Genomic DNA, 11,647 nt, shown 5'->3' on the forward strand with positions numbered 1-11,647 from the left:
GTCATGAGGTCATCGAAGGATAATCACAAAGTTGAAAGATCATCTTGTTGCGGAAGCGCGGGTTGAGCAATTACTAATATTTTGGTGATTCATGTGACTTTTGGAGAAATATAATGTGACAAACAAATGTAAAGAAAATAGGATAAAATAATTTCTGTGGTTTAGCATGATGCCTACTTTTACGGACAAAGATTGGAAGATAATTTTACTAATAAAATGAGAATCTACAAAAGTGGGAAAAACTCTCAAAACCCACAACTCCAATACACCCAATTAAATCCTCCCACCACTGAAGTAGAAGCTCTCTCAAAATTCTCAAATTGTTTCACTTGCTTGCTCTCAAAATTGGAATGAAAACAAATGAACAATGACCCTTTTATCTATAGGAAGCATTGCTCACCTACCACACGCTTCAATTTGACTTTAATTGCCAAATTGACAAATTTGGCAATTCGTGCCAACTTTGTCATGCAATGCATGCTAACTGTCACATACAATTATTCAATTTGCATGCTTGACTTTTCAACACCTCTCAATTCACAAAGTAAGAATACACTATCTGATTTTCTCTCCTACACTCTCTTTTGCATAATTCGGATTTTTATTTTACATATTTTCACTCACCCATGTAATGTCTTTATATTACAATTAGTGTGTTCTAATTGAAATAAACTTAACAAAGTCATTTGAATAAGCTAGATCTCATGCCATCAGGATGTAAATAAAACAATAAGTTACATCTTATGAATTCTCAATAAGTTCTACAATGTTAAGCCATCTCTTACTTTACATATAGTCAGCCCATCATGGGCGCCTAAATCTAACATCTACTCGCATGTAATGGGATCACAAGGTAAATAGAGTTGCGAGAATAGGGTCTTTGGGTAGTATCATATGAGCAAATGCAACGTGTGACCCATGGGCGACATAAACTAGAGCTTTAGATAGCTACAATCTCAATTGCAATTACTACAAGAGGTTTAGATAACTTGTTCAATATGTATCTTAGATTTCATTATTCACTACATCGGCACATACATATTTAATCCCTTAATAGAAGCTATGCTCAATATTGAGCACTCTATAAATTCTCAATTGTAACCATCCCTATATTGATTATACAATTGGTCGACCTGTAAATACATAGGTCGGATATGAGGAATTTGATTTGATTGTTTTAAGGATAATTTGGTCCCAATTACGTGCATGTGGCTATTATGTTAAGAAATTCTATTATATGGCTAATTTTGATAATAAATTTATAAAAATGACTAGATTGATAAAATTTTCAATATAATTAGGGATTTAATTTCCATCTTATAACATGAAAGGAATTTATTGCTCGAAGAGTATAATAACAATTATTGTTTAAGAATTAGGTAGCTGAATATGAGTGAAACATCATTAATTAAATTTCATCAATTTAAACTCCGATATTTGTTATATCGAAGATTTAACTCCCTAAAGCTTTGCTAATCAAGTTGTATATATGTTTTGATATGTCTCCCAAGAAATAATTGGATGATAATATTAAAGTTAGCAGACATGCACGTTGATAAAGTAGATGGTATTTGCAATGAAACCTGTTTTTGGACAAATAAAGAAATTCCAAAAAAGGAAGATTACTGCCAATATTTTTGGGGAGTTCACTAGATAGCATTTTGTCATTGAAATCAAGACCTTGTAAAGAAGATGCGTTGGTGATTCTAGAAGGGGAGTTGGTTATTACCAAAGAAAGTAGCTCGAAAATTGTTTCAACTAGGTCACATTCAACTTATAATACAGACCTTGAATGCAGCTTAACTGACCATGATGGTATTTTGCGTAGTTCAAATAATAATTGAAAGCAAAGACTAAAGTTTCGTTGGTGAGGTTTTTTATCCCTATCCAAAACTTTTATCCTTTTTTTTTCTTTAAATGCTATACAATTTTAAAATATTCACATAAAATACATGACACTATAATTATATTATATTATCATTTATTGATAGATTTTTATTGAATACTATTGACTATATAAGGTTTTATGTTTTAGAAATGATATATGACGGTTTCATTATCAATTAAATAATAATCAATAGTTTCATGCATACAACTAAGAAGAAGAAGAAGAAAGAATGGAATAAATAGAAGAACTTATATTTTTATAGTTTCATGTTTCTTAATTATCACCTAATTTTGTAAGTATGAGAGAAAAGTAGAATGGGCAGAATAATTTTCATTGACATTTGATTGAGTATATATACACATATGACTGACTTGCTATACACGACCACCAGTTCCTATAGTTATGCTAGGATACCTATAATTAAGCTATGCAATCAAAGTCTATTGTAATTTAGGAATACATACAGAAAAATATATTTACAGCTCAATATAATAAATAAATGGATTCTACTTTCCAATATGACCCCTCAAGTTGGAGAGTGAATGTCTAGCACTCCAAACTTGCGAACCATAGGCATGAAAACATCTTTTCCCAAAGCTTTGGTTAGCATATCAGCAAGCCGATATGCGGAACTCACAAATCTTGTTATCACACAACCTTCTTGTATCTTGTCTCTTATACAATGACAATCCATCTCTATGTGCCTTGTGTGTTCATGAAAAACTGGATTAGCTGCTATATGTAATGCAACCTTATTGTCATATTATAGCAATGCAGCCTCTTGATGTAAAATCCCCAAATCTCTAAGTAAGTAACGAAGCCATATCAATTCACAACAAGCTCCATTAGAAACTGCATCAATTTATATCGATCGGCTTGTGCTATGTCTGAATGTGTTGCCAATTCATCCCATAAACTTTTCAACTTAGTGCAGTAAGCAGAGACAGAGAGTTGCTCTTGTCAAAGAGAAGCAATATCTTGTTGTATCTCGAATATGCGAGATGCATTGCCTTGAGAGAAACGCTAATAGAAATCTTCCCAAACCTCATGAGCAATAGGATAACAAGTCATACTGTCAGCTATTTCTGGATCGCAAGAATTGGCGATCCAGAAATGAACCATATCGTTGCATCTTGACCAAGTCGCATAGCCTTTAGGATCACCTTCTTCTGAAGGAACTGTGATAGAACCATTGACAAATCCGAGCTTGTTCTTGGAGTTTAAAGCTCAAACCATAGCCCTTTTCCAACCAAAGTAATTATCTCCATTTAGAGGTTTGGAGATGAGAATCAATCCGGGGTTATCCGAACAGTGAGTGAAGAAGGGATTGGAGAGATTTTCCTTGGAGGAATCTGCAGAAATCTCTGATTTTTGTGGATCAGAATTGTTGGTTTTTGGAATATCCTCAAGGGCCATGATGGCTGAAAGAGAGATGCTACACGAGAGATTAAAGTGCAGCGAGTCCTTACTCTGATACCATCTAAGTATGAGAGAAAAGTAGAATGGGCAGAAGAATTTTCATTGACATTAGATTGAGTATATATACACATATGACTGACTTACTATACACGACCATCAGTTCCTATAGTTATGCTAGGATCCCTATAATTAAGCTATGCAATCAAAGTCTACTGTAATTTAAGAATACATATAGAAAGATATACTTATAGCTCAATATAATGAATAAATGGATTCTACTTTCCAATATGACCCCCATCCGGTCAAAAAAATAGGTATGGAGTGTTCCAATTTCTTGATAAGAAATTGTTAGGGTTATGAGTGATATAAGCTTTCAGGGAAAGAAGAGCACCTTGATATGTGATAATGCTAGTGTTGGTTGTTGACATTATAAAGGGGAGAATCAAACAATGAACCAAGCAGAGGCGGATGTAGTGTGGGACCAGTGGGGGCCCAAGCCCCCACTGAAAAAAAAATATTACCCCTTTTTATTTAAAAGAAAAATTAATAAATTTTAAATAATTCTTGTCAAATTATCAAATAGCCCTATTCTTTTAGTTTTTACAACCAGAATATGGAGAACATTTTTAGCAATAAAATTTGCAAAGAATTAACTTTGGAATCAAATGGGAGATGAATGGATAAATAATAATTTGATTGTTTATGTAAAAAAAAGATGTGTGTAATATAATAGTGTTGATAATGAGTCTATTACACAACGTTTTCAGAATATGAAATCACGTAGAGAACAATTATAAATGTGTTATAAAAAATTTTGTATATTCAAATTTCAGTTTTTACATTTTGTTGTTATTTAATTTAGTCCCTGGTAAATTATTTTTCTAAATCCACCACTGGAACCAAGAGAACTCTTACCGTACTAAGACAATGAATTATTTCCATGGGAGAAAAAAGATTGTTTTGTAATAATGAACTCTCATAAGTGCTACAAAGTATATATACTAGAAAAAAAACGAAATCTCTAAGAAGTAGCAAAAACAAGTTAACGAGTGGAGAAAATGACCACTCATAACTTGGTTGAATGGTGTCATAATAATTGCGTGAACTCATTGGCCCCCTGTATATTATCTTGTGGAATCTTTTCACTAATTGGCTCTTTAGTCCTTTCAGCTGGCATACTGTTAACATAAAGAGGCAACAAAGCTATCATTCTACCTTCTCAAGTATTATCTTGGATACACGCACTAAGCCTCAAATTTGAGTGGCCAATTAAATAAAATTATTTAAAACTTGAAAGAAACTTATATTAATTAAATAAGTGTTATACAACTGAATCTTTTAATATAGATACAAATTGTATAGATTGCTCTTATTCTCTGATTGTGTTTATTAAATAAAGTAATAAACTTCTAAAGAGATTACAATTATCAACACTTATCAGATAATGTTCCCAAGTAGTCTATAGTCTGTTAAGTGGAGTCTTTGTACATCGCATGTGACATGTATTGTGAAGTGCATGAGGAAGGATGTCACATAAGATAAACAAAATGTTAACCGGGTGTAGTTGTGTTATTATGCCTCCACAAGATAGGCTTTCCGTCGTGAACACCTAACTTGAATCGTGAAGCAATAAATGGAGTATGGGGAAGAGCTTTGATGAGTGTGTTAGCGAGCTGCTTTCGGATGGTATATGAACAATGCTCAACAACCTTTTTGCAACCTTGTCACGGATGAAATAAAAATCAATTTCGACATGCTTTATTTTTTAATGATACACAAGATTGGTGCAAACAAAAGTAGCTCCAAGATTGTCACAGTAGAGAACAGGTTTAGGAATTTTGACAGCAAGTTCAAACAACAAATTGTATAACCAACAAATTTCAGAGAAAGTGCTTGCAATTGACCGAAATTTAGCTTCAGTAGATGATCTTGCAATGGAGCGTTGTGTCTTGGAGGATCGTGAGACTGGATTCCCACAAAAGAATATGACATAGCCACTGGTTGAGCTGCGATCATCTAAGTTGTCATCCCAATCAGAGTCAGTGTAGGCAGTGAGCAAAGTATTGGAGTGTGAGCAAAAAAAGAGGCCAACGAAAATTGTATCCTTGGGATAGCATATGAGTCACTTATCCGCTTGCGAATTGAGCTTTGTTGGTTGACGAAGAAACTGAGTTGAGCTTGTTTACGACAAAGCATATGTATGGACATGTGAGAGTAACATATTGAAGAGCACCAATAAGTTGTCTAAACAATGTAGCATCCACGAAGTTCAAGCCATCATTGATCTTTAAGGGTGTTGAAAAGGACAGCGCTGTTGAGACAGGCTTAGCATTAGAGATGTCAAATCATTGCAACAAAATTCAAATATAATATTGTGAGAGAAAAAGCCCATCACAGGTCTGGATGAACTCAACTCCCAAAAAGTAGTGCAAATTACCGAGATCTTTCAGTGCAAAAGTGTTACCAAGCGCATGGATGAACTTGGCAAGGGCGAGATTGTTGTTACCAGTGAGAATTGTGTCGTCCACATAGGTTAGGAATATAAGACAAACCCCATTATGATGGAAGATGAAAAGTGAAGCATTTGAACAGCTTTGTTGAATTCTGTCATCCACATATATTGACTTCTTTAACCTGCACACAAAATTTCGACGGTGAGTATCAACAAAACCAGGAGGCTTTTTCTTAATGACTTCCTCATCAAGAGTGCCACTTAAGAAGGTATTGTTTATTTCGAGTTGTTGCAAGGACCAACCATTGTGTAATGTTAAGAAAAGAATGACCAAAATGGTGGTGTGTTTCATGATAGGGCTAAGTGATATGAAAATCTATGCCAGCCCATTTATGAAATCCTTTCGCTACCAAGCAAGCTTTAAATTGATCAGTTGTTCCATTTAGGTGTCGTTTGACATGGAATACCCATTTACAGCGAACGTGACGGCGGAACCAATTCCCACGTGTCATTGGTTATAAGTGCTTGGTATGCCTTTTGAGTGCTGATGTTTGCCTCGGGTCAAACCTCGAATATAAACAAAACGGTGTCGTTTTGTTTTGTTTTTTTTTTTTTAATTTTTTGCTTCTCCGCTTTCTTTTTTGCGTTGTTTTCTTTTTCGTTTCTTTGTTTATTTTTTGTTTCTTCCATCCTCGACCGAGATCCACAGCAGAACAGGATCCACAGCAGAATGCTTCATCCTCTTCGTCTTAAGTTGAACTGAAGAAAGTGATTAACAAAGAACGCACCCATTTATTGAAAAACAAGACCAACAGCAGCTAAGTTTCGGCTGCGAAACTTGTCATTGAAAGTTGAGTTTCGGCTACTAAGCTGAGTTTCGACGGAACAAGACCAACAACAGTTGCGAAGTTTCGGCAGAGCAAGATTAACATTGTGCCTGAAAGCTTGAATTTTCGAAGCTTGAATTTTTTTTTCGATACTGTCTTCTTTGCAGCATTTTGTTTTTTGATTTTTTTTTAATTTTTCCCTGTATTTTTACAACATTGTAACATTGTAACATTGTAACATTGAATTTATTTTTTCAGTTCTCATATTCTTGATTTGTCTCATTTGCGTTCTCACGTTTTGAGCAATAAGACCTCGAAAATGAAGCCTAAAGATGGGTTGCATTAGGAGGAGTTGGTGGTTTCTCCGATGTCACCTGAATTATCGGAGGGGAAGAAGAGAAAAAGAAAGGACTATAGCGAAGAGAGGAGTGGTGATGCTGTGGTGATAAGGTCTAAGGTGAAAACGCGGAGCGGCAAAGTTGAGAATTTAAAGAAGATGAGGGTTTATTATAAGAAAGTGGTGTATGATGAGGGTGAATTTGAGGTGGGAGATGATGTGTATGTGAAGAGGAGAGAGGATGCATGCTCGGATGAAGAGGATCCTGAGGTGAAGGAGTGTAGGATTTGTTTTAGAGCAGGGAGGAATGTTATGCTTGAGTGTGATGATTACTTAGGTGGGTTTCATTTGAAGTGCTTGAAGCCACCGTTGAAGGAGGTTCCTGAAGGTGACTGGGTTTGTGAATTTTGCGAGGCGAGGAAATTGGGGAAGAAGATTGAGTTACTTAAGCCTCCGGAGGGGAAGAAGAGGGTGAGCACAATGAGGGAGAAGCTCCTTTCGAGTGATTTGTGGGCTGCTAACATTCAAAGGTTTTTAGAATTTCATTGCTGTGGTTGTTATGATTTGGTTTGATTGTAGATTTTTATTTTGCTGATGGATTGCAGTATGTGGAACGAGGTGGATGGGAACTATTGGTGTCGCGTGTGCTCGTATATGATCCCTGAAGAGATTGTTGCTGAAAGACAACCACATAATTTTCGTTTGCGTTTTGGAGAAGCAAAAAAGAAAAAGAAAAACAAACAAACAAACAAAACGATTTTGTTTTGTTTATATTCGGGGTTTGCTCCGGGGTTTGACCCAGGGCAAACATCATTTTCCATGCCTTTTACATGGCCTCAAGCCAAAGAGGATCTTTTAGAGCTTCAGATATGGCATGGGGTTCAAGAGAAGGAATTTCGGGTAGGTTGGTTATTAGAATTTGTATGATGTCGATTGGAAGTGTGTGGAGTGAGTAAGGGTGATGCAGGTTAGACACGCTTTTGGTAAGTGTTGCGATTAGGATAACGATTTTTGGTTTAATTTTATGTTGACTGCAGGAGTTTGTGCAAGTGTTACATCTCTTTTTAGATACTCTTGAAAGTCAACAAGCTTGTCATACAATTCATCAAAAGTGACAGACGTTTCTCGAGTTCGGGCACCACCTATGATTTCTTTTAACTCTTTCCCGATATTGTTTACCATCTGAACAGAAATATCATCATCTATAATGGGGGAATCAAATAGAGTTAACTCATCAGCTATGGATAGTAGATTATTCAAATAATCCGCAATTGTTTGATTTTCTCCATGAGGGCCAGTCAAGCATTCTTTGAGTGTGAACACTCTACTTTTGCTTTTGCTAGAGTATAGTCATTCTAGTTTTTCCCAAGCCTGCTTGGATGTTGAACAACTAGCAACTAAGGATGCTATCTTTTCGGTTGAGGATGTAAGAATTGCATTAAATGTGTTTTTTTAAGGGAGTACTCTAGGTTTGTGTTGGAGGCAGTGCTGCAGCTTGAAGATGAGATTTGATCAGGATGTGGAAGTGTTCCATGTATTTTATCAAATCATGGCCAAAAGCTAGCTAGAGAAACCGAGCTCTCCAATTAAAGCAGTTGTTGGGTGTCAATCGAATTGGAAGTTGAGCAGCAGCGTTGATAGCTAGAGATGCACTCCGAGATTTGAGTTGCTAATTGTGTGGTTGAAGTTGCTGTGGAATGTTGGCTGGCCATTGTGAGGATTCTAAATCTCCGTAGAGGTTAAGCTCTAATACCATGAAAGAAACTTGTATTCGCTAAATAATCATTATACAGCTGAGTCTTTTAATATAGATACAAACTGTAAAGATTGCTCTTATCGTATGATTGTGTTTATCAGATAAAGTCATAAACTTCTAAAGAGATCACAATTATCAACACTTACAAGATAAAGTGCCCCAATAGTCTATAATCCATTAAGTGGAGACTATGTACAGCACATGTAACATGTAGCGTGAAGTGCACCAGGAAGGATGCCACATGAGATAAAGATAAACAAATGTTAACCAGGTGTAGTTGTGTTATTAAAAACCACTCGATCAACCACTCCTGAGAGCATATATATGGTTGGGGTTATTCCTCAATTAACTTTAAAAAAAAAAAGTTCCCATAAAAAATCATACAAAAATTTTCATCTCAAAGTAACATGACATGATGATACTATGATTTAATTGTTAAAACTAAATTACTTAATGATCAAATTTTTTGATAATCTACGGGTTTATGTTTAAGTTATAATGCTCTCCGAAATGTTGGCTTGTCCAGGCAATTTTACTCGGACAAAGTAGTAGCGTTACCGATATGTTCCTCCGAAAAATTTTGCTAATCATCAATTATGGGACGATTCAAATGCTCCATTTTTATTAATTAAAGGGAGGAGGTGTCAACTTAAATTGTTAGTAACGAAATGAGTGAGAAAGCTTTTTGCGTATCAAACGGAGAAGGTAGCTGCTGAACAGTGTCCTACAACAAAGGACTGCCCTTAAACCAACTCAGGAGCCGCTGAACAGTGTCCTAGAACCAATTTTTTTTGTATGATTGTTGAGTTAAAATTCGACAGTCACCAAATTTAAAAAAAAAAAAGAAAAATAAGACTTTTGCAAATTTTTATATACTTTTTGAAGATTCTGATAAGCTGACAACAGAAGCTTTACAGAACACTTCCCAAAGGATCTTGGATTAGAATCAATCAAGATGCCTCCCAAAGACAACCAGAAAGCTTAATGGATTAATGACCTATTACTAAGACTAGGATTGTGTTTAGAAACAAGCAAAGAAACGAATTGAAATCAAGAAATCACAGAACACAACTATGTAACGTGGTTCAGTCAATTTGCACTGACTTACATCCACGGGGGAACAAACTTAACAGCTTCATTGATATGACTTCAAGACTTGATTACAGAGATTAACAAGCACTCAACAGGAACAAGAAAACTCTCAGTCTCAAGCTTTCTTTCTCTCGTTACAATGCTCTCTCTCTCAAGCAACACACACGCGGTTTCCAGCTGAGCATCACAGCTTATAAACCACCTCAGAGGCTTCCCAGAAACGCACGTGAGGACCATGTGCAATAACGGCCCTTTAACAACCTTTTGTATGCACGTGTTCTGCTCGTGTTCTATTAACTTCAAAACGGCAAGACTGTATGTCGTTGTAGCAAGCAAAACATTTACTTCATAAAACGCAGTCTTTAAGTGTCGTTTTACTGAAGTTATCGAGCATCACAAAACGCAAGCTAACTCTGTCGTTTCATCCTCTTTGATTTGATTCACTGGATACACAACAAACTCCACCTTGAAGCAAATCATTCCTGATAAACTTCTTCCCCATTATCGTGTGCATTTCTCAGGAGCTGCACACTCCAGTCAAATCCAAGCAGAGGCTGAATTTGGCTGTAGGTACCACCTTTGTAAGCATGTCAGCTGGGTTACTGTCAGTGTGAACTTTAACCATTTTGATGACTCCTTTAGACACTTCATTCCTTATAAAGTGTAGCTTCACATCAATGTGTTTGGTTCTTTCATGGTGTACTGGATTCTTGCTCAGATAGATCGCACTTGAGCTATCACAATGAATATCAACAGACTGTTGCTTCTTCCCCAGTTCAGCTAGCATACCCTTAAGCCACAAGGCTTCTTTAACAGCCTCTGTAGCTGCAGTGTATTCAGCTTCTGTAGTTGACAAAGCTACAATGTGTTGAAGGCTTGCTTTCCAGTTGATTAGACATCCGTTTAGCATAAACATATAGCCTGTTAAGGATCTTCTTCTATCATTGTCCCCTGCAAAGTCTGAGTCTACATATCCACATAGCCCACCATTTCTGCCCTCAGTTCTCCCATATTGCAGTCCAACCCCCAAGGTACCATTTAAGTATCTTAGAATCCATTTCACTGCATTCCAATGCTCCTTCCCTGGTGTTGCCATGTATCTGCTCACAAGGCTTAAAGCATATGCAAGATCTGGTCTGGTTAATACCATTGCATACATCATGCATCCAACAGCATTTGCATATGGAATTTTTATCATTTCAGATTTCTCTTCATCAGTCTGAGGACATTGCTGATTTGAGAGTCTGAAATGTGATGCCAGGGGTGTCATGACAGGTTTACAACTTTCCATCCCAAAGGTGTCAAGTACCTTAGCTAGATACTTCTCTTGAGTTAGAAATATCTTTCCTTCCTTTCTGTTTCTCCTTATTTCCATGCCTAAGATCTTCTTGGCATGCCCTAAGTCTTTCATGTCAAATTCTGAGCTGAGCAGTAACTTCAAGGCATCAATCTCTTCTCTTTGTTTGCAGGCTATTAACATATCATCCACATATAAGAGCAAGTATATGTGGAGATCTGCTTTTGTTGTTTTGTAGTAAACACAACAATCAAAGCTGCATTTATTGAATCCATGAGATGTTATGAACTCATCAAATCTGAGGTACCACTGTCTGAGTGATTGTTTTAACCCATACAGTGACTTCTTTAGCAGACACACATGATTTGGCTTCAGCTGGTCTGTATACCCTTCTGGTTGTGTCATGAAGATTTCTTCTTGCAGGTTCCCATGCAGAAAGGCTGTTTTGACATCGAGTTGATCAAGCTCCATGTCATAAACTGCTGTTAGAGCCAACAAGACCCTTATTGATGCATGTCTAACCACAGGTGAGAATACTTCTTTGAAATCAATGCCCTCTTTCTGTGTGTATCCTTTAGC

Source organism: Citrus clementina, unplaced genomic scaffold (genome assembly GCF_000493195.1).
Source record: "Citrus clementina cultivar Clemenules unplaced genomic scaffold, Citrus_clementina_v1.0 scaffold_6, whole genome shotgun sequence".
Classification (NCBI taxonomy): Eukaryota; Viridiplantae; Streptophyta; class Magnoliopsida; order Sapindales; family Rutaceae; genus Citrus; species Citrus x clementina.